This window comes from Humulus lupulus, chromosome 1 (genome assembly GCF_963169125.1).
Source record: "Humulus lupulus chromosome 1, drHumLupu1.1, whole genome shotgun sequence".
In the NCBI taxonomy this organism is placed as follows: domain Eukaryota; kingdom Viridiplantae; phylum Streptophyta; class Magnoliopsida; order Rosales; family Cannabaceae; genus Humulus; species Humulus lupulus.
In genome coordinates, this window is record NC_084793.1 from 106,557,207 (window position 1) to 106,581,397 (window position 24,191).

Consider the following 24,191-nt stretch of genomic DNA (forward strand, 5'->3'; position numbering starts at 1 on the left):
TCTCGCTCAACTCCGCCCGCTGACGATCAAGTTCCTGCTGCTGCCTTACCATAGCTTCTGCGGCAGTCTCTTGATTGGCTCTCAGACTAGCCAATTCTTCTTGCAACGCGCCCAGGGTGCTCTTCAGAGTCGCGTCGTCCATTTCCTCCTCTTCAAAATCTAGTTGCGGCTCATCTTCCGCCATGCTTGCGGGTGGAGGAGGAGGCGGTGGATTCGATGGTGCAGTGGTGGCAGTTTGGCCAGCTTTCCTTCCTGCTTTCGCCATCGGTTTTCTTAACAGCAATGAATTGTCCTCTCAATGAAAGCACCAGAATGTTGACCCACGATTTGGCCAACTGACACGGAGTCAAAATATGAATGATATGAACAAATATAAAGAAAGTAATATAATGACGAAAGTAAAGAAAACACAGCAATTTATAGTGGTTCGGCCCCAGGATCTGGTAATGACCTACGTCCACTTAGAATTATATTGATATGAAATCAGAAGTGTGATCAGAGAACTCGGGTTCAATGAGTTTCAGCACTTCACTTAAAACAATACAAGTGTTTTGGGAGAAATTCTCTCTTTCTCTATCCTTTTTTCTCTAGTTCAAAAGAAAAGTCCCCTCCCCTTGAGCTATTTCTTGCTATTTATAGGCTCAAGGAGGGTTAGCGATTATTTGTTGCAGATATTATCCTCTGAATAGTGGGATACTCGGAAGATTGCATGAGATAAATTCGGGATTTACAAGAATCTTCCCATAAATGTCGTTCTGCTAATGGAACCACCGACCAGACTGGTCGCGGTATAGATAGGCTTGTCATGCTTCTGGTGTGTCTCCTGGTCGATACTCTAGCAGATGCTTCCAGGTGTCAGCCACGTATCAAGAATTTATTTGCCACGTCACAAATGCTGATTTACCTGATAACACCATTTACATAGGGATATGATTGCTTATGAAAATTACTCCCGTTATCTCGGGCAATAAATGTGCAATATAGCCTGGGCATTAATGAGCATATAAGGGATCTCCAAGTCTTTTGGGAACCTTCACTGTGCTTCATTACTGGGTTTCCACGAGCTGAACATCTTCATCGAGCTGGAGATCGAAGAGTGAACGGACTTAGATTTAGATTAGGTTTAGAGCATTCTGAAGGCAATCTGGCCATTACATGTCTCGAACTGGATCATGTCATGAGAGGCGATCTAAAGATTATCTACATATCGTATTGCCAAGTCCTAACTCGAGCTACGAACATCAATGTTAGCAAGATGTTCTACTCGCCTGCTTTTTCCATGTGTTTATCAAACAATTGTATCCCTAGCTGAATGATTGAGTCCACACTTATTTTGGGGTACAACAATTGGTTACCCAACCATGAGTCGAGCTTTTCTTTGGCGGCGAGTGTACATGCCTAGCCAATCTTCACGAATAATTAAACCTTGGCAGCTCTGATACAAAGTTGTAACGCCCTACTAAACTAGGACCATTTCATTGTGTGTTTAAAATTGTGCTTAACTCGTTAAGCGAGTCATTTGGACTAAAATGTGTAGTTGAGGTTAGTTAAAATTTGCTGTAAAAGTTTTTGGTTAAACATTTGCTACTTTTCATTAAAAGATTTACTATACATACACGTGATCCCAAAGAAAAGACTTTAAAGTTTGTACAAGGGAAAAATAAAGAAGGTACATAACAGCCGTCCTAAAAGGCAAAACCACTAAATCCTAGATTTCCAAAAGAAGTCGCGACTGTGGAAATCAAGTAGGCTTCCTATGTACACGCTGCCCTTGAATCTCTCTAACTCATTACTGTTCCAACTTCCCCTTGTACTTACCTGCACCACGTAGCACCTGTGAGCCAAGGCCCAACAAGAAAACTTAAATCAATAGATTCAAATAAGAAACTGAATATAAACAACATGCTTATCAATAACAACCCTCCTAAAGAAAACACATTGTCCAATCTAAGCGACCATTGACTCACACAAGTGCAGACCGCACTTCTATTTATTTAGGTGGCATCTGGGCCAGACAACTGCATGCTACACTCCCAGGTTGCCCTAGCTAAAACGGCCTGCTTTTCATACGCTTATTGTCGACTTCAGCTTTTAGACCGAGCTTTCAGATCAGGTAATAATCAGATCTATAGTTTACTTAACACACCATCAGATACAATGTATTCAAGCATGCCTAATCAAGTAATCACATGCATAATTATAGTCATGTTCATCAACAGAGGATCGAGCTCTAATTACAAATAGGGTTCAGTTTTCTTGCCTTAAGTTCCGCGCGGATGATGATACGACCTCAAGCACGATCATGACCCCGAGCCTTGGGATAATCTAGTCACAACATATTAATAGATAATCATCAAGAAATAAACCAATTAACAACATCAAGGTTGATTCCTAGCCTTCGAGACCATGAATTCTACTAAACCGAGTAGTAGAATCCTTCCTGAGCCCTTACGTTTGAGTTCCTGTACTCAAAAACCCCTTTTGGCTAACTGTCCCAATTTGAGTCGTGGCGCCCCTAACTAAGGGTTGCGGCTCAAATTAATTTTTTGAAAATTAATAATAAAGATACTATTTTAATTAAATAATGAGCTTATTTTAAGAATTATATTTGATCTCCACCGTTAGTTTAACAAGGTCAATAGCTTAATGGGGCCTCTAGACGCTTTGATTCGTCCCCCTACGAATGATAGATAATTATATGTCTAATTCTACTAGACTCACCCCTATGGTGACTACTGGGACTAAATCTATGATTATTGAAACCGTGGGTCTAGCTCATAAAATAAGAAATTTAGTTTTCTTATTTTGATCGAATAGTAGGTTGTTAATAATGGTGTTCATTATTAAATGAGTTTACAACTCTATTTAACTAATGATGTTTTTTCTTACTCTTGCCAAACGGGACATGAATATCACAGATTAGTTAAAAACCTAAAGAAATAGAGACATGATTAGTTTGGTATTTTTTTTTCCATATCTTACATATTTATGGTATATGTGATGCACACTCTTGAAATTAGAATGAACAAAAATTTTATTGAGCAAATGTGATTGATTTCTATTTTATTGATAATACGTAGTATTATTAGGGTTGTGTCTACTCCCATCCTTTCTCAACTTTCTATGGAGAAACTCACTAGAGAAAACTTCCTTAAGTGGAAGAAGAACATCAACATAGTGTTGATTGGTGACAACCCCAAGCTCGTCATGACTGAGGAATCCCCAAAAGTTCCAGCTGAAGGAGCTACCAAGTCTAAAAGAGATAAATACGAGAATTGGCAGGCGGCTAATTACAAGACAAGACACTACACATTGACTAGTATGGTCCACACTCTAGAGACAAAGATGGAGAATGTCGAGACAACCTACGAAATAATGGATTAGATCCAAGACATGTTCGGGACAAAGTCTATGCAGACTCATTTTGAGGCCACCAAGAAATATGCCAATGCTTGGATGGCACCATCTTTGCTCGTTCGGGATCAACTCAACTATAATATGACGCAGCTCATGGATGAGCTTCAGATTGACGCGTCAATCATGAGTGGACCAAGTAAGGGAGGAGAAAAAAAGACTACTGCTGATCTAGCTAAGGCTGAAGCTAACCTAGCTTCATCTTCAAAATATGGAAAAAAAAAGGAAAGGTGGACAAAACACTAACCCCAGGCCTACAAAGGCTACAAAGACAAGTGCACTACCTAGTGCACAGACACCTAAGGGAAAAAAAATTAAAAATAAGAAAGGTAAAGTAAGTGCTTCCACTGTAATGAGAAGGGGCATTGGAAACAAGATTGCCCGAAGTTTCTAGTAGCGAAAAACAAAGGTAATGATTATAATTAATTTATCTTAGAAACATGAGTTTTAGAGAATGATAAATATTTTTGGATAATTGATTCTGGATCTACTAACCATGTTTGTAACTCTTTACAACATCTTTAATCATAGGAGGAAGTGGAAGAATGCAGCTTAAAGTTTAGAGTAGGGAACAGAGCGTTCGTTGCGGTCCAAGCTAGAGGAGGAACTCGTCTGAATTTTGGAAATAAATATATAATATTGAAAGATGTAATTTTATTCCAAATTTTAGTAGAAATTTAATTTCATTTTCCATGTTCTAATTAGAACGATTTGTTATGACTTTCACAAGTTCTAATATATCTATTTCTTTCAATGGATCACAATTGTGTATTGCATGTTTGGAAAATGGGCTATATATTCTGCAACCTAACGAACCCCTCGTGCTTAATAATGATTTATTAAAAGTAGCTAAACCAAGGACCAATAAACGTCAAAAGAACGATAACGATAACATGACATATTTATTGCACTTGAGACTAGGTCACATTGACTATGATAGAATTCAAAGAGTTACAATAGACGACCCTTTGAGAGAACTCACCTTAGGTGAATTACCTGTCTATGAATCTTGTCTAGAAGGCAAACTGACCAAGCATCCATTCTTTGAAAAGGGTGATAGGGCCAAAGAACCACTTAGACTTGTTCATTCAGTTGTTTGTGGACAGTTGAATGTATAAGTCAAGGGTGGTTTTATGTATTTCGTCACTTTCATTGACGATTACTCTAGATACTCATGTCTTTGCCTAATGCATAGGAAATCAGAAACATTTTAAAAGTTTAAGGAATTCCTAGCTACGACTCAGAACCAATTAGGTAAAATGTTAAATATCTTGCGATCTGATAGGGGTGGATAATATTTGGATATGCAGTTCCAAGATCAATTAGCTGAACATGGGATTTTATCACAACTTACTGCCTCGGGTACTCCGCAACAAGTGGTGTAGCGGAACGCCATATTAGAACTTTATATGAAATGGTTAGATGCATGCTTAGTTACTCAACTATGCCAACTTCATTATGGGGACATGCAAATGAAACTGGGAATGACATTCTAAATGTCATACCTTCCAAATTAATCCCCAAAACACCTTCAGAACACTAGAATAGTTGTAACCTATTTTACATCAATATCGAATCTGGGGGTGTCCTATCCACGTCTTGAGGAAAAAGGAAGGAAAGCTAGAACCGTGAACAGAAGTTTGCATGTTTGTTGGCTATCCTAAAGGCACTCGGGCTGGAATTTTCTATAGCCATTCAAAAAATAAAGTGTTTACATCTACAAATGCTACTTTTCTAGAAAGTACCTATGTCCAAAACTTCAAACCGCTCAATAAAGTAGTTTTAGAAGAGATGGTTGAAGAATTGACTCCAAAAAATGTTTCATCGTCATCAATTCCAATTGATGATGAAATCCCCATTCGTCATGTCCAATGAGTGCAAGTCGATTGAAATGAAGAAAGTACCAATGTTTCTGAGAAAACAGTCACGAAGCCTCCACTACTACAAAAGTTACATGATAAGTCGGTTAAAAACTGACATCTGAATGTTCATAAGTCTGTTGGGAACTGACTTTCCATGCAGTGACTTATGATGTAAAAACATGGTAGGTCAGTTGGCGCCAAACCGACATCTGGTGTAAGACATGGTACGTCGGTGGAAAACCGACATCTGGTGTAAGACATGAGATGTCGGTTGCAAACTGACCTCTAGTGTAAGACATGGTAGGTCGGTTGTACACCGACCTCTGGTGTAAAACATGATATGTCGGTTCATAGGTGACTTATGGTGTAGACATCTATTGTCAGTTTTAGTAGAACCGACTTATGGTGTTTTTTCTCTCTTAAAAAGTGTATTATGCCCAAAACAAATCATGTTTTTTTATACAAACAAACTGAACAAAACAAAACATATATCACAATAATATAAAATACTAGAATTTGAACTAAGTGTCTAAAATAACGAGTCTTAAGTTAATTACAAAATGACTCACATAAGCATTGTAAACTATAGTTAGGCAACAAAAGTGTGTATATCTTCAAGAAAGTCTAAGTTAACATTGTAAGTATATCTCATTAAAAGTCTAAGTTAACAAAAGTGAGTGGACCTATGTAGTACTCATCAAATCCATGATGCATTGTGCCCATTCTTCACGTACTTCATTGATCTCATCCTTTGTGTAATAGTTCTTCCCGCCACACTAAAACAAAATTCATTGCATGAGTTGAATTAATATACTTAATCTTAAGGTAAAGCTAGAACTTTAATAATGAATATTTTCACTTACATTACTAGTTAGCCATCGCATTGAAAACTCATTTGTCACGAAGTCCTTCATTGGTGGAAGGATCTGTTGTATTTTCTAACGCTAACTTAATAAAGTTGTCGACTCCCTCTTCATACTCTTTTGAAAGTCTGTCCTTTGTTATCCAACTCTTGTTCATTTCCTAGAAAAAATTCGACAGAGGTTTCCCTAAAATTGGACTAAAATCCTCCTGCACGTAGAAAATTCCCATAACAAATTTTTAGCGCTGTCATATTCCTATTATTACACTATCTTTTTAACTTAAATTTTGACAGAGCTTCCCTATACCAATCAAACAAGAACAATGCAAGCACAACATAATTTAAATTTAAGAAAATAAAACATAATTCTAGAAGAATTTGGGCAACATTTCCCTTGTAATAGTGACCTAACCATCTGTCAATAGAGAACCAAGCAATTCAAACAACACACAATAAGTTTCTTCCTTATATCTCCGCAGCACACAAATAAATTTCCCAGAAACTACTTCACTAAAACACACAAGTTCTCAACCTTCCATTATCACCGCAACACACAATTTTAATCACAGCGAGGGGCCAGAATCGACGTTGAGCACGCTAAGTGCAGGTCGTTAGGGCGAGACCCTCCTAGGGTGCTGGAGCCACCCTCTCGGTGAAGACTGCTAACCCAGGGCCTGGTATAGCGCCTGGGACGACATGGTTGCTGTGTGTTTAGTTTGTTGGCTGCTTTATTATATGTTGTTGATAGATATGATTATGTTATTTGTTTTGTGTTGAGTTTTCTTGCTGGGCTTCAGCTCATGGGTGATCTATGGTGCAAGTAAGGGCAAGGGAAAGGTTGACCAACCATTAGTATGAAGAGCGTGGAGCGACAGGTACATGTTTGGCCGGCCTAGCTGCCCTGACTAGGGTTGTTTTTTGGAAAATGTACTGTAATAGTTATTTTCTTGCCTAAGTTGACCATGTGTATATTTTGATCTGTTATATTTAATGTCTTTAAATGAGTTTTATCTCAGTTTAGTCACACTTTTAACCTAAAATCTCGATTAGCGAGCTAATGGCATGATTTTAACTCACTTAGTAACGACTCTAAGGTAGTAGGGCATTACAACTTTGTATCAAAGCCTGGTTTATGGTTCCTAGAGATCGACCGAACATGTACGCTCGCTGCCAGTGACAAGCTCGACTCACGGTTGGTTGGTAATTATTGTATTATATGCTTGATTTTTTGTTAAAGTGCCTTGTTTGCGTGAATATTTTAATAGAGCATGATGAATGAGTTGACATATGCATGATGCTAGGGCATGGCCCCCTTGATTGTTGTATGTTATCTGTGATATGTGGATTAGCTGGTTGTGATTGGTTGATGAATTTAGGAGGTGGTTTTGGAGGTTGTTATCATGCTTGATAAGCAACGTCATTGATTGCAGGCATATTGTGGTAATGCCTCGATGATCAATCAGGCTCCGCGGTGGGCCAAGGATGATAACCAGGGTCAGGACCCTCCACCTGCACCACCGAATTGGCAACAATTATTTGCCGAGATGGAAGCTAGACTTCACTGAACTTAAGAAGCGCTTAAATAGTTCAGTCAACAGGCCTCTCCTAAGGGCATTGGGTTCCACAAGTTGTGGCACTAGTGCCAGCCCAACTTGCTGTGGAGAATATATGGGAACCATTGTATGAGAGGTTCAGGAAGCAGCATCCTCCCACCTTCGAGGGTGGTCCAAACCCACTGCCGGTAGAGTAGTGGATGAATATGGTTTCTTCCATCCTGGATTTCATGAGGGTGGAAGGGAATGAGAGAGTAGCCTGCGCCAGTTATATGTTAAGTAAAGATGCCTGCATCTGGTGGGATGTGGTGTCTCAGAGAAGGAATATTGTAGTTATGACCTAGGACGAGTTCAGAAACATTTTCAATAAGAAGTATTACAGTGTCAAAATCTGAGTTGCAAAGGTTGATGGATTTACCAACCTGATTTAGAATTGACTGGCGGTTACTGAGTATGCCTTGAAGTTTGACCGGTTAGAGAAGTTTGCGCTGGATTTGGTGACGACTGACATGTCATGAAGAGATCGATTTGTGCGGGGGTTGAGTGTCATGATCGCCTGCGACATCAAGATAACTTTGGATCCGAGGACTACCACTTATGCACAGGTAGTGGAGAAGGCCCTTACAGCTGAGGGGGTCAAGGATTAGATATGGAGGGAGGCCGTTGCTAGGCGCGATGCTCAAAGGATGGTGCCTCCTTTTACTGGATCTAGCCGGGGTAGTGGCCTCAGTGAATAGAAGAGAAAGTCCCCAAAATCATTTGTTCCTCCTGGCTCGGATAGGAGGGCACATGGTATTTTCAGTGGCTGTCAGGGGGGGAGACAACTGGAGGTGTTTCTCGGTGTGTCCTTAGTGGAGACGACGACATCAAGGAGAGTCAAAGGTCATGGCCTCCTTTACTTGTGGGAGCATCAGCCATTTGATGAAGGATTGCCCACAAGCCAAGAAGGAAAAGGCGAAACAGAGTGACAGTCTCACTCCTGCTAGAGTATTTACCTTGACCCAAACTGAGGTTGAGGCTAGCCCCTCAACCGTGACAGGTCAGATTTCTAGTGTTGGTTCTTCTTTTACTGCATTGATTGATTCGGGGGCTACTCATTCATTTTTTTTCTGCTAGAGTGGTAGATCAGCTGTATATACCTAGTGATTTATATGTTAGGGGATTTCAGACTTTGTTGCTGACTGGGGAACTGGTAGTCTCTAGGAGATGGGTTAGTGCATTGCTAGTAGAGATAGACAGTAGGAAGTTGTCTGTGGATCTGATTGAGCTAGCAATGGATGACTTTGATATGTTCCAAGGGATGGATTGGTTATTGAAGTACGGGGCGACGACTGACTGCAAGCGCATAATGGTGACCTTTCAATCGGAAGGGGAGGTGCCATTTGTATTCATGGGGACGATGAGTGGACCGCGAGTACTTATGATTTCAACACTGAAGGCTATAGACCTAATGTAAGAGGGTTGCATAGGATTCCTAGCAAACATTATGGATACTTCTAGAGTTGTTTCAGTTGGACAGGAGGAGACCATATTAGTATGTGAGTTTCCTGATTTGTTCCCCGCAAACTTGCAAAGGTTGTCACCACACCGAGAGATTGAGTTTGTCATAGAGTTGGCGCCAAGGGTGGAGCCAGTATATAGGACACCTTATAGAATGGCTCCGACAAATTTGAAGGAATTAAAGATTCAGTTGCAAGAGTTACTGGATTTGGGATTCATCAGACCGAGTTTTTTTTTCCATGGGGTGCTCTAGTGTTGTTCGTCCTGAAGAAGGATGGATCCTTAAGGATGTGTATTGACTACAGGGAGTTGAAAAAGTTGACCATCATGAACAAAAACCCACTACCTAGGATCGATGACTTTTTTGACCAGCTACAGGGGAAGATAGTGTTTTCTAAGAATGATATTCGGTCAGGCTACCACCAGTTAAGGATTAAAGAGGTGGACATACCAAAGACCGCATTCCGGACAAGATATGGACACTATGAATTCCTGGTTATGTAATTTGGATTAACCAATGCCCCAGCAGCATTTATTGACTTGATGAATATGGTCTTCAAGGATTATATGGAAAAGTTTGTGATCGTATTCATTGACGACATATTGGTGTATTCTCAGTCAGAGACAGAGCATGAGCATCATCTACGCCTGGTATTACAGCAGTTGAAGGAGCCTAGGTTATATGCTAAGTTTAGGAAGTGTGACTTTTGGCTATCCCAAGTAACATTTCTAGGTCATATTGTCAGTAAGGAAGTGATTCTGGTTGACCCAAGTAAGATTGAGGCGATGAGGGATTGGCCCAGGCCGAGCAGTGTGCCGAAGGTTAGGAGCTTTTTGGGATATACAGGGTACTATCGGCGGTTCGTCATGGGATTCTCCAGGATAGCCACACCATTGATCGAATTGACGCTAACTATGTATCGATAGACAAGTGTGAGAACAGTTTTAAGGAGTTGAAGCGGGGATTGATCACCACTCCATTTTTGAGTCTGCCGTTAGAAAAAGAGAAGTTTGTGGTCTATTGTGATGCTTCCAAATAGGGTTTGGCGTGTGTACTGATGCAAGATGGAAAGGTAATAGCCTAAGCATCAAGACCGCTGAAGGAGTATGAGCAGAGATATCCCACACATGATTTGGAATTGGCGGCAGTGGTATTGCACTTAAGTTTTGGAGACATTATTTATATGGTGAGAAGTGTGAAATATACACCAACCATAAGAGTTTGAAGCACTTCTTTACTCAGAAGGATATGAATATGCGCCAGAGACGTTGGCTGGAATTGGTAAAGGATTACGATTGTGATATTCTATATCATCTTGGGAAGGCCAATGTAGTGGTCGGCGCGCTGAGTTGAAAGGGCCCAGGACAATTGTTCATTTCGAGGCAGATATCAGATAAGTTAGCTTAGGAGATGACTAGAGCGGGTATAGAGTTGTTGGTTGGTCAGTTAGCCAACACCACTCTTCAGTCTATGCTCATTGAGAGGATCAATGAGGCACAAGGGGAGGATCCCCAGTTAAGAGAGCATCTTAGCCTGAGCGACTAAAGACTTCTCTATTTTAGAGATGGGACTACTGAAGTACAAATGCCAGACTTGCGTTCCAATGGATTCGGGTATCCGGCGAGAGATTCTGGATGAGTCTCATATCACTCCCTATTCTTTACATCCAGATACAACGAAGATGTACCAAGATTTGAGAGCTCTGTATTGGTGGCCGAGGATGAAGAGGGATGTGGTGGATTATGTGGTCAAGTGTTTGACTTGTCAGTAGGTAAAGGATGAACATCAGAGGCCAGCAGGATTAATGCAGCCTCTAGGGATTCCAGAGTGGAAATGGGAGGATATCACCATGGACTTCATGGTTGGACTGCCAAAGACCGTGTGACAACATGATTTAGTGTGGGTGATTGTTGACAGGTACACCAAGTCTGCCCACTTTTTTCCTGTTAGGATAACCTATACTGTGGAGCAGTATGCTGAATTGTATGTGAAGGAAATCATGCGACTGCATGGGGCTCTGAGGTCGATAGTATTCGACAAGGACCCTACCTTCACCTCCAAGGTTTGGGAGAGCCTGCAGAAGGCTATGGGCACACGCGGTTTAGTACCACTTATGATCCTCAAACGGACGGACACTCTGAAAGGACAAATCAAACACTGGAGGATATGCTATGAGCCTGTGTGTTGGATTTTGGGGGATCTTGGAGTAAGTATCTCCCTTTGATTGAGTTTTCATACAATAACAATTATTAGGCGATTATTAGAGTGGCTCCATAAGAGATGTTATATGGGAGGAAGTGTAGATCACCCATCTAGTGTGATGAGACGGGTGAGAGGAGATATCTAGGTCCTGAGGTTGTTCAGAGGACCAATGAGGCAATTGAAAAGATTAGAGCTCGAATGCTCACCTCCGAAAGTCATCAGAAGAGTTACTCAGACTTGAGACGCAGGTGCGTAGAGTTTCAAGTCTATGACCATGTGTTTCTCCCTTGAGAGGGGTGAAACAGTTTGGTGTACGGGGCAAGCTAAGCCCTAGGTTTGTCGGCCCCTTTGAGATTGAGGAACGGGTTAGAGAGGTAACTTACTGATTGGCGATGCCTCCATCTCTATCAGGGGTTCACCATGTGTTTCATGTATCCATGCTCCGAAAGTATGTATCAGATTCTACGCATGTGCTGAGTTACGAGAACATTGAGCTGGATCGAGAGTTATCATATGAAGAGAAGCCGGTTCAGATTCACGACCGAAAGGATAAAGTCTTGCGGAGCAAGACCATCGCCTTAGTAAAAGTGTTGTGGAGGAATAGGAAGGTAGAAGAGGTGACGTGGGAACTTGAGACAATTATGCGGGATTGGTATCTTGAGTTATTCAGGTAATTTCGAGGACGAAATTTCTGTAAGAAGGGGAGAGTTGTAGCGTCCCAAATTCGCTAATAAGGATTAGGGCCTTGATTAACATGCCAGGAGGGCATTAATTGATTTATTTAAATTATTATATGAATTTGGTTATTATGTGTTTAAAAATGCATGTTTAGGTGAATTAAATATGCACGTGGGCCCCATTTGGAAATTAGGGGCATATCTGTAATTTTAGCCTGTTGAGGGCATAAATGTAATATTTGTTTATATTGTGGTTGATACCATGAGTGAGTGGTGATATATTTATGATGCACGATCCGAGACGGTCCTAGGGTGGAGTTCAACTTGAAAGTCACAACGGGGTCGAATACCCAGCTCGGGAAGAGCCTAGGGTTATTTCGGGAATGTTATGTGTGTTCGGGATGAAGTAATGGGTAATAATTTAGTAATGATTTGGATATGTCAGCATTAAATGAGGATTTATAGGAACACTCGAGGAGTTAGAGGGTTATGGCAAAATACAGAATTGCCCTTGGAAGCACTTGAGGATTTAGATAGACTTAATGAGCATTTTAGACTTTTGGCAAGGGATAGGGTTAGACTTCTTTGACTGCTACGACACTAGAAGGAGTTAGAAAGAAAAAAAAATAAACAGAAGGAATACTCAGTTTTTGGTTGTCTCTCTCTCCATCGATTCTCTCTCTCTCTCTCTTGTGGTATTGAAGGTTTGGAGAAAACTTTGAGGATTTAGGCTAAAGAATTGGTGGATTGGAAGCTTGAAAACTCAGGGAATCAGTTCAGGGATTGAATTAAGTGGAGAGGTAAGGGATTAAAGCTTGTTATCTATTTAACTTTCTTTGTTTTATTAGAGTTTTGGGAATTGAAACTTGGATGATTGAATTTTGGCTATGATGAAGCTTTTTGTTGGATTTTTGGATGTTAAAACAAGTTATGTTGTTGGGATATGAATGCTAGGAAAAATTCTAGGATTAGGGATCAGAATTGGTGAGTTTAAGGGAAGTTAGCTTGTAAAATTGCATGAGATTTCTGGGTTTTGAGACCTGACCGCGACCCTGTTCATCAGGCACCGCGACCCCCTTGAACATTTAAGCCAGGGGACCTCGGAAAGCTGTCCAAGTGCCACAACGCAAGGTATATCACACCGTAGCCTGTGTCCCCTAATAGAGAGGCATATTCACCTCTTACTTGAGCGCGTCGCGGCCCTTAAGGGGGATGGGTTGCGGCTCAAATGTTGAATATTGGTTGTTTGAAGGTTTTCAGCTCGGGAACTCAAATGTTAAGGTTCGAGAAGGTTTCTACTACCCAGTTTGGTATAATGCAATGTCCCAGAGGATAGATTTATATTCCAAAGTTATTTAATGGATTAAAACTTGACAGATGGTTAATATGAATGCGTTGTGACTAGGTTTTCAGCGAGGCTCGGGTTAAGGGATTGTGCTCATGATTGCAATGCTCAGATAGCTCAGGACACAAGTAAGAAATTTTTTGTACCCGTAGAGCAGGGCGTGGCCCTATTGTTTTTATTGCATGGCGTAACCCTATTTTTTCTATTGCAGGGCGTGGCCCTATTGATTGAACTGCAGGGTGTAACACCCTATGTCCTTAGAGTCACTACTAAGTGAGTTTTCAACGTGCAATTAACTTTCTAATCGAGGTTTTAGGTTAAAAGCGTAGCTAAACCGTAATAAAAATCATATAATTTGAAAATGTAACCACTCATTGAAATTATAAAGCGTTATACATTTGGGATCCCAAAATACTATTTAGAAATATTTATAACTCAAAATATAATTAAAGTAAACTAGACGAGAAAATTAGGTTTAATACGCATCATCTCCCAAAAATACCCCTGGCCGAGGCAGCCAGGCAGGCCGAACATGTACACGCCGCTTCACGCTCTCTGTACTCATGGCTAACCGAGCTTTCCTTTGCCCTTACCTGCACCATAGATCATCCGTGAGCTGAAGCCCAGCAAGAAAAATCCACACAAGTAATCAACATATGCACAACTATCAATCATCATACAACAAAGCGGCCAACAGGCTAAACACATAACGGCCATGCCGTCCCAGGAGCTTTACCAGGCCTTGGGTTCACGATCTACACCGTGAGGATATCCTAGGTATCCAATAGGGGTCTCACCCTGGCAACTTTCACTTTATGTGCTTAACGCTACTCTCAACCCCTTGTCGTACTCGGCCTTCGCTGTTCCCGGCCTTTGCTGTTCCTGGCCCTTGCCGTTCTCGGCCTTCACCGTACATTTATAGATATGCAACATATAGCATAAACTTAACAAACACTTAAACAAATACAAATATGAACAATAGGGCTACGCCCTGCATCAAAATCACATAGGGCCATGCCCTGCAATACAAACTGTAGGGCCACGCCCTGCTCTACGGGTACAACAGTTTTCTTACCTGTATCCCAAGCTTTTCGAGCACCGATTTCCCGAGCACAGTCCTCTAGTCTGAGCCTCACTGAAAACCTAGTCACAACATATCAAAAACAACCATTAATAAGTTCTAGTCCATTAAATAACTTTGGGTTATAATTCTAACCTCTAAGACCTTAAATTCAATCAATCTGGGTGATAAAATCCATCTCGAGCCTTAACTTTTGGATTCCCGAGCCTAAAACCTTCTCGGGGTCCAAAAACCTACTAAGTGCCACGGTCGCAAGGCCTTGTGCTGTGGCTCGCCTCAGCCAGAAACCAGCCTCCCAATTCAGCTTATGCGCGCCGCGACCCAACCTATAGGGCACCGCGGCTCGCCCCTCTACCTGGCCTCCCAAACGTTCTAGAGGGCCGCGACTCACCAGGAATAATGTTGCGGCCCAACCCTTCAAACCCAGAAAAATCCCCCATTTTTACAACTAAAACCAAGCCAATTTACCCCGAACACAATCCTACAACTCTACTAATCATTACAATAATTCTAGAATGGTCCCAGCAGCAAAACCTAACAAAACTAATCCCAAAACACACCCAAACATCCAAGAGTAATTCACAACATAGCTCACATGCATAAACTTATATTTTTGACCAAAACATAGCAAAATTCTATTGATCACCAGGTTTTAGAGCTTACCATTGAACTCAATTAAGTCTCTGAGTTAATCCCTTGAGTTTTAAGCTACAAGCCTCCCAAGCTCCAGCCTTGAGTTCTAAATTCCTAGCTTAACTTCCTCAAAGTTTCCTTCAGCCTTCAAGCACTCAAAGGGAGAGAAACAAAGTGATAGAGAGAGGGTCGGTTTATGCCAAGCTTCTGCATGCTTCTTATGTTTTGTCTTACTTATCCTAGGTCACTTAAGTTACCTCCAAGGCTCGGGGTACCAAAAATGTCCCCGAGGGCAAAATGGTAAATTTCCCTGATATTCCCTCCTATACGTTCTAACTTCAAATATATCTCCAAATATTTATTTTCATAACTTGATAACCCAATAAAATGTCTATGCCCAAAATACCCCCCCACTCACTCCGAGTCGGGTTTCGGGTCCCGTTGTGACTTCCTAGCTAAACCGCTCCCTAGGACTGTCTCGGATAGTGCATCTCAAATATATCACCACTCACACGTGGTGACAATCGTAATATACACAAATATTGCATTTATGCCCTCAACGGGCTAAAATAACAAGCATGCCCCTAATAACAAAATGGGGCCCACATGCATATTTAATTCACCTAAACATGCAATTCTAATCACATACTCATCAAATTCACATATTTAAATAATAAATCACTTATTTCCCTCCAGGCACACTAATCAAGGCCCTAAGCCCTATTAGCAAATTTGGGACGCTACACAGAGCATAGCCCTATTGTTTATGTTTAGTATATGTTTAAATATTTGTTGATATTATGATATGTGATGTATATTTGTGAGTGAATGATGAAGTTCAGGAACGACGTAGGCTGAAAACGGTAGGAAGCCAAGTACAACGAGGGGCTGGGATCGGCGTTGAGCACGCTGAGTACAAGCCGTTAGGGCAAGACCCTCCTAGGGTGCGGGAGCCACCCTCTTGGTGAAGACCACTAACCCAGGGCCTGGTAAAGTGCCTAGGACGGCATGGCCGCTATATGTTTAGCTTGTTGGCTGCTTTGTTATATGTTGTTGATAGATATGCTTATGTTATTTGTTTTGTGTTGAGTTTTCTTGCTAGGCTTCGGCTCACGGGTGCTCTATGGTGCAGGTAAAGGCAGGGGAAAGGTTGACCAACCCTGAGTACAGAGAGAGTGTTGCGACGGGTACATGTTCGACCTGCCTGGCCACCATGGCTAGGGTTATTTTTGGGAAAATGTACTGTAATAGTTGTTTTTCCACCTAAGTCGACCATGTGTATATTTTGATCTATAATATATTTTATAAACAGTATTTTGGGATCCCAACTGTAATACTTTCTGAGATTTTAATGAATAACCAAATGTTTTATATTTAATGTCTTTAAATGGGTTTTATCTCAGTTTAGTCACATTTCTAACCTAAAGCCTCGATTAGTGAGCTAATGGCACGTTTTAACTCACTTAGTAATGGTACTAAGGTAGTAGGGTGTTACACATTCCGTTCAAAAGGTGTCATATTAATTAATTGTGTAATTAATCAATAGAAAATAATATGGGCCTTGATTTTAAGTCCAACAGACTTATAATTAAATGAGAAATTTCACGGGCATAAAGCCCATGAGAAATTTGACCTAATGGCTGATATTACCTATTATTTTATTGATTTTTTAATTAAAACATGTAACCTAACTGAGCCTATTAAAGGAATGCTAAGTGAGAGTTGAAATCATGTGAATAGAAGATTTGGAGATGATCAAAAGATCTAGTTTTGATGCTTTAGGGTTTTAGACTCTTTCTACATTAAAAGTCTTTTTCTATGCCTCAATATTCTCTTCTCTTCTTATCTATGTATCTGTCTCATGTATTGAGAATTGCCCACTATATTCTAGGTGATTCTAAGGATACTTTGGATGATTGTGAAGAAATTTGAAGATCAATTAAGTTTGTTGGTGATACCCTACGACAAAAACGATACAAGGGTTACAGAAATTGAAGAAATGACTTATTCAGTCCGATGCGTATAATGTAAGTGTTCTTATCATTATCTCAGTTTAAATTCAACTATAAAACATGTTTTAGGTTTTCTTATATTAATTTGTTTAATATATGATTTACATGAAAATAAATAAGATCCTGTATAAGTTTTCCCAACAATTGGTATATGCAGTGGAATCTCATTTTATAGTTTATAATTTGGTATATTTATAGTTTGTTGGGGTTCTATGCCCTAATTAAAAAAAAAAATTCTTTGTAATCTTATTTATTATCAATAAAAGAATATAAATAATTTTTTGTCTTGGTCAATCACTTTGCTCACATGTTTTATTTTCATGATTATTTGTTTAATATAAACTTCTATTAAATCCCGAACATATAGCTAATCATATTTATAGTGACGTAATCACAATGGAATATATATATGATAATATGTTCAAACATAAGTTAGTCCTAAGATTACTCGTGCATAGGATTTAAACTGACTTTCCAATCTATGATATGGTCTACTTACACATTGTAGTGTTATGTTTTTTCCAGAACATTAACAAAGTAGATAAGATCGGATGTATTTGTTGCATCGGACTGGACCGATATTGACAGTAGATAGGATAAGTAAACGTACCGTTATTATCTATTCTAGTCACATCATATAGTTGACCATAGGTCAATTCAATGTCAATTATGAGTGGTTAGTATTCTAATTGATTGTATTATTTGAGTTCTTTGACTTGTTCATTACCAGCTTACCCTATGGACTAGCCCATACTTACATCTCGGGAACTCGGTAGTATAATTGAGTGGGAGTGTTAATCATAGATATGAACATCCATAGCTTCTGTTGAAGAAGTAAAATGATGGTTTCCTTTTAGTTTGGTTTGAGGTGCTAACTGATAGAGATCTCATTTTAGTAATTAATATTAGTTTGCTGAAAAGTCAGTTATAAGGAACTAAGTGTTTTAAGGATAAAATATAATGATGGGTAAAACAGTATTTTAGTCCCATCTCATTGTAGATAGTCTATAGAGGATTGAGTGAGAATTATGGTTGTAACAACGGATAACTAATAACGTATCTATATTGGTTATAGAGCATTCTATGAATTCAAGAGTGTAATTCTGAGTCTTTAGTGGAGTCACGAGTAATTAATAAGTTAATAAATTTATTTGTTAAATTTATGATAACTTATTGGAGTTTGATTTCATAGACCCATGGTCCCCACAGTACCTTGGATAAAATCATCTAGATAATCTCAATTAATTGATTTAATTATCAACTACAATTATCATAGTTGGCCAGGTCAATTTTGGATAGTTTCACAGAGTTATGCAATTTTGAGAAGAAAATAGATTTTAGGGCTTATTTATTAATTAAGATAAATTGGTGTCTAAAATAATAAATAAGTTTAAATCAAGGTTCAAATTATAAATAATTATTTAATTAATTAATCAATAGAAAATAATACAAGCCTTGGTTTTAAGTCCAACGGGCTTATAATTAAATGAGAAATTTCACGGGCCTAAAGCCCATGATAATTTCGAATTAATGGTTGATATTATCTATTATTTTATTGATTTTTTAATAAAATAAGTGACCTAATTGAGCCTATAAAAGGAATGCTAAGTTAGAGTTGAAATCAGAAGATTTGGAGATGAACATATGATCAAAAGATCTAGTTTTGATGTTTTAGGGTTTTAGACTCTCTTTACAGCAAAAGTCCTTTTCTAAGCCTCAATATTCTCTTCCCTTCTTCTCTCTGTGTCTATCTCATGTGTTGAGAATTGCACACTATAATATAGGTGATTCTAAGGATACTTTGGAAGATTGTGATGAAATTTGAAGATCGGTTCAGTTTCTTGGTGATACCCTGCGACAGAAAGGATTCAAGGGTTAGAGAAACTGAAGGAAGGACTTATTTATTCCGCTGCATATAATCTAAGTTTTCTTATCATTATCTCTGTATAAATTCAATTATAGAAACATGTTCTAGGTTTTCTTATATTAATTTTTTTAATATATGTTTTACATGAAAATAAATAAGATCTTGTATAAGTTTTCCCAACAGTGTCGTTTCTTACCTTAAATTATGTGCGGATGACGATATGGCCTCAAGTACGATCCTGACCACGAGCCTTGTGGTAATCTAGTCGTAACATACTAACAGATAATCATCAAGAAATAAACCAATTAACAACTTCAAGGTTGATTCCTAGCCTCTGGGACTAAGAATTCTACTAAACTGGCTAGTAGAATCCTTGCCGAGCCCTTAGGTTTGAGTTGTTTTACTCAAAACCCCCTTTTGGCTAACTTTCCCAATTTGAGCCGCGACGCCCTTAACTAAAGGCCACGATGCTCTACAATTAAAAAAGCCCCCAACCTTTTTTCCCTAGGCACGCGCAACAACGCCAAGGCGATTCAGAGAATTACTTAAGCCTCTAAGTTCATGGGGTCACGGCGCACCAAGAACAGCGTTGCAACGCAACCCCACGAACCCAAAATTTCCAACATTTTCCAAATTTCTAAACTACCAAAAAATCATGCCAAAACACAATTTCAATACTATTAGACCACAAAAGTGGTCTCAGCAGCTCACAATCATCAAAACCTTGCCCATAACTTAATAGAATATCACCCAAAGTCAAAATTCAATGTAAAATCTAAAATTAAAAAAAAAACCAAAACTCAGATCTTAAAACTTGAATTTACTTCTAATCAAACCATTTCCTAGCTGCCTCTTTAAGTCTTAATCTTCCAGTTCCAACTAAACTTCAATCCGTAATAAGCCTTGCCCAAAAACTCAAGAAATCATGAGCTCCAAACCAACTAGGAGAGAGAGAGAGAGCGCTAACGAGAAAGAGAAATTTGAGGGAACTGCTGAGTGTTTCTTGTTTTGATTTTTTGAAGGCTTCTACTAGCTAAATTTTATCCCTGGGTATGAAAAGACTAAAATGCCCCTTTCCCAAAGCTTTCTCTTTAATGCCCTCAAGGGAAAAATCGTCTTTTGACACCACTTTCCCACTAAACCTCAAATTCCATTTAAAATTTCCAATTAATCCCACTTGTCTTCCAAACACTAATATTTTCCCCCAGTTATAACTCATAATAATGTGGTCCCACTCACAAAGCACATATAATTACAATTATACCCCCAACGAGTCAAAATTACAAAAAATGCCCTTTTTAACAAAAACGATCCCACATGCATATTTAATACACGTAACTATGCATAAATAGTCATATTATGATAGAACTCATATATTTCACATAATCATACATATATCCAATTAAATTCACATATAAATCCATTTATGTCCCTCTCGACATGCTATTCAAGGCACTAGCCTTATTATCAAATCTGGGATGTTACAGGGACCTTGCTGATGGGGTAGGTTCTAGAACTCGACCAGTTGGCATTTGAGTTTCAACATTTTCTCAGCTAGTGTTCTCATGTTGAGGGTTCACTGGTCGAGGTTTAGGAACTTGAGTTTATTGCAAGACAACTTCTAGCACCCTTACTGCTTCAGTATTACGACGTTCAACTTCTTCTTGACGAACTTCCAGGGCTCACTACCATTGATCCATCCAAGACTGAAAGTCATGCCTCTACTTGTTCTAGGCTTCAGCTTCAACTTCTTGGGCTGCTGGCTGATTGTCATGCATGGCAACAAACTATTTTTGCATTTGTCCCACAACTTCCTTCAGTTGCTCAATATCAGGGTTGAGGTCTTCCCCTACGTCCACATGGGCCTCGTCATCCCCAAATTCTCCTCGAGGAGGTAGATTTTAAGGTGGAGGAATCTGCTGACTAGGTTGCAGAGGGGAAATTTGACTACTCGAAGGGCAGTCATGTGGTCTAATAGTGATGTTTCCCCCTTGTGGTTCCTAGCTTTGGCTTCTAGTAGTGATAACCATTGATTCATATAGATTGGTGAGTTATGATTCTAGGATTTCAGCTCTCAATGAAAGCTCCAAAATGTTGACGATCGTTTTGGTCATCGATATTGAGTTAGTTTGAACGACAGTAAATAATTTAAAGAATTGAATTCAAGTAAAATGACACAAATAAATTAAAGTGGTTTAGCCCCAAGAGTTGGTAATGACCTACGTGCACTTGAACTTTTATTAAACAAGGTCTTTGACTCAAGATCAAGAAGAACATGGTTATATTGAGTTTCCTAAGCCTAAGAGAGAATACAATTCGATAGGGATTTTGTATGTATATTGAACATAGAAAAATAATGACTGTGAGAGACCTTTATCTATAGAGTCTCTTAGTGGGTCATAGGGCTTACAAAATGATCTAGGCCCTACATGTGTAGTGTGGTATTGTTAAAACTTATTACATATTTAAAATAATACAAAAAATACATTCAATATCAATTACAAAAGTATCTCATGAAATACGGACCATTCAGGTTGAATGGTTTGTACATTGAGCAACTTAATGAGGTTGTTATGCCTTCGACTAGCTCATTTCTATCTGAAGATTAAACTTTGTGTAACTTCAATCTCTGCGTGGAAAATAGCTTCCTTCATTCTGATTGAGCACACTCGAGCAGCCCATTCATCTCGACTAACTCTTGGGAGTTTTAATGCTTTCTACTGTCACATGTCCTCCTCATATGCCACGTCATCATTTTCAATTTTGGGTTAAGCAACTTTTATTTCTTTTTATTTTTAAAGATTAAAAATCAAAAGAAAATTTTGTTCTTTAAAAATATATCTCACTAAAATACCACTTTGTATATTTTTTTCATCAGAAAGGGCAATTTAGTCAATTTAAATATTATGATTACATTTCTCGATTATTTAATTGTAGTGTCCAAAAAAAGACATCAGGCTCAACATGACAACAAAGGCCCACAATAAGGTTCAACTCCCAGCCCAAAGGTATTCTAGAGACTTTGGACCAACAGGCCAAGCTCAAAGCCACTTAGCCCTCATCTAGACTAAGTCTATAGTCTAGAGCCCATGAGATTATCACTCATCTTTAACTAGGATGAGCTCTAACTAACACCACGTGGCAGGGAGAAAACAATGATTGATTTTTCAACATTACGTGGCAGAGTGGGAGCATTCCATTCTCTCAATTGAGTAACATTTTGTTGAAAATTGAGTTTTCCAATATGCACAGTGGAAGTGCAAGGGGATTGACCTAATCTTTTAAAATAATTTTGGATCCATTAATATACATATATTAATCAAAACATATAAAATAAGAAGGATCATACCAGTTGGAGCCTATTAAGAATACTTGCTTTCTTTTAGTATATTTAAACAAATATCCAATCCAAGTTGTACATCAAGAACTCAACAATGATCTTTCGAACCATTCTCCACACCTCAAGATGTGTGTGAGCATGTAGAGAAACTATGAGGTTAATTTGTGATTCACAAGATGTACTCAACACATGAGATCATGGAATATGTTTAGAGAAAATTATGTTTTTCTTAGAAAGAAAATAATATGATATATTTTCTTCTCTGTAAATGAGATCTGGATATCGTGAAAACATATTAGACCTAGAATCAGTAACATATATATTATAATTATAGGGTTTTGATATTTTTATTATTTTATTAATCAAAATGTATTAAATCAAATTTAATAAAATAATAATTAAATAAATAGAACCAAGATTGAGTCTTATACTCAGTGTTACACGTGTGAAACATGTCTTTTGACCCTAGATTTGGCCAACGACACGGAGTCAAGAATACGACAAGAAATGTGATAATAATCATAAATGTAATCTAATGGTCAAGAATAGACACAAATGATTTATAGTGGTTCGGCCCCAATGAATGGTCATAACCTACGTCCACTTAGTGTTATTATTTATATTGAATCCCAATGTCGTGATCAAAGAACTTTAGTTTCACAAGCCTTAGGGGAAATACAACTATTTGGAGGATAATTGCACTGTATGCTCTTTCTCTCAGTATTCAGCAAAAAGATAAAAAAAAAAACCAAAAGTCCACTCTTTGAGCTATTGCATGCATATTTATAGGCTCAAGGGGGGTTACATGGGCCAATGAGCCTTAACTTTTCCTTAATATCCGTGTATCAAGGTCATAAAGAGGTAATAATCAACGTAATTATTATAAGAATACAATTTTTAAAGGAAATAAACTGAATCATACGACCAGACTGATCGTATCTAATCATGAAGTATGGTGAAGCAATATGCAGCTGGTCGATCATCGAACATCACCTCTTTGTCTTGACTCTACCACGCGTCAACCACGTGTGAGAAATCCTTGTAACATCATCAACAACCATTTTTGGGTAAATATGTGCCCGCCAAGTTTACTTTACTGCGACCAGCATAAAGTAAACTTAGGAAACTGACCCTTCAGTTACCCCACAAAATTTGTCAGAGCCGCCCATGCCTTCTCGAAAAAGGTAACTAATCATGTCTAATCAAGTCTTTTCGGTTTCCCAAAACTCGTCTGACGGCTATTACACTTCCCCATACTTTGAAAAGTAATTCCATGATTACCTCTTTTATGGTGTCACAATCACTATAAATAATACCTCAAGATCACATTTTTACTTTTTACTTTTCACTCGCCTTCTCTTCTTCAAGAACTCAGAAGAACTTCGACCATCAGAGCCAAGAAAACCCCAGAAGCTCCCGCTACTGATCTAAGGAACTTTCGCTCAAACGCTCAAAACGTTCATGTTAATACTCCAATTTAATCCAAGTAAGGTTTCCGAACCTTTTAGTCGTTTGAGTTGCCATGCAAAATAGTTTTTTATTTGTTTCGTATCTGAGTTTTTGACTGTTCTTGATCAAAACCGTCTTGGGGTAAATGGGCATTTTGATCGATGTTTGATAGGGTTGTGAAATAACGTTTCACATGAGTTAGGAGTCAGTTCGATAGTTGAGATTGTAGATTTAGGGCATTAAATCGAAGTAAAATTTTGATTTTTAAGCTAGTTGAAAAACTGGGTTTTTCCTGCCTTTTCGGAGTCGAAAAAGTTTTCTCTGAAAATTTTTTTACTTCCGCTTTTTAATTCGTTTCTCAAACTACTTGTATAAAACTTAGTATTATTGCTA

The 24,191-nt window shown here is 38.8% G+C and overlaps 1 long non-coding RNA gene across 1 annotated transcript; it reads right to left on the minus strand.

Annotated features, from left to right (window-relative positions):
- Nucleotides 1–5,825: 5,825 nt before the first annotated feature.
- Nucleotides 5,826–6,432, minus strand: LOC133815637 (uncharacterized). Its single transcript, XR_009884831.1, has 2 exons — nucleotides 6,140–6,432; nucleotides 5,826–6,052 (listed from the first exon to the last, which is right to left on the minus strand). It is a non-coding gene; the product is annotated as an uncharacterized LOC133815637 (long non-coding RNA).
- Nucleotides 6,433–24,191: the final 17,759 nt, after the last annotated feature.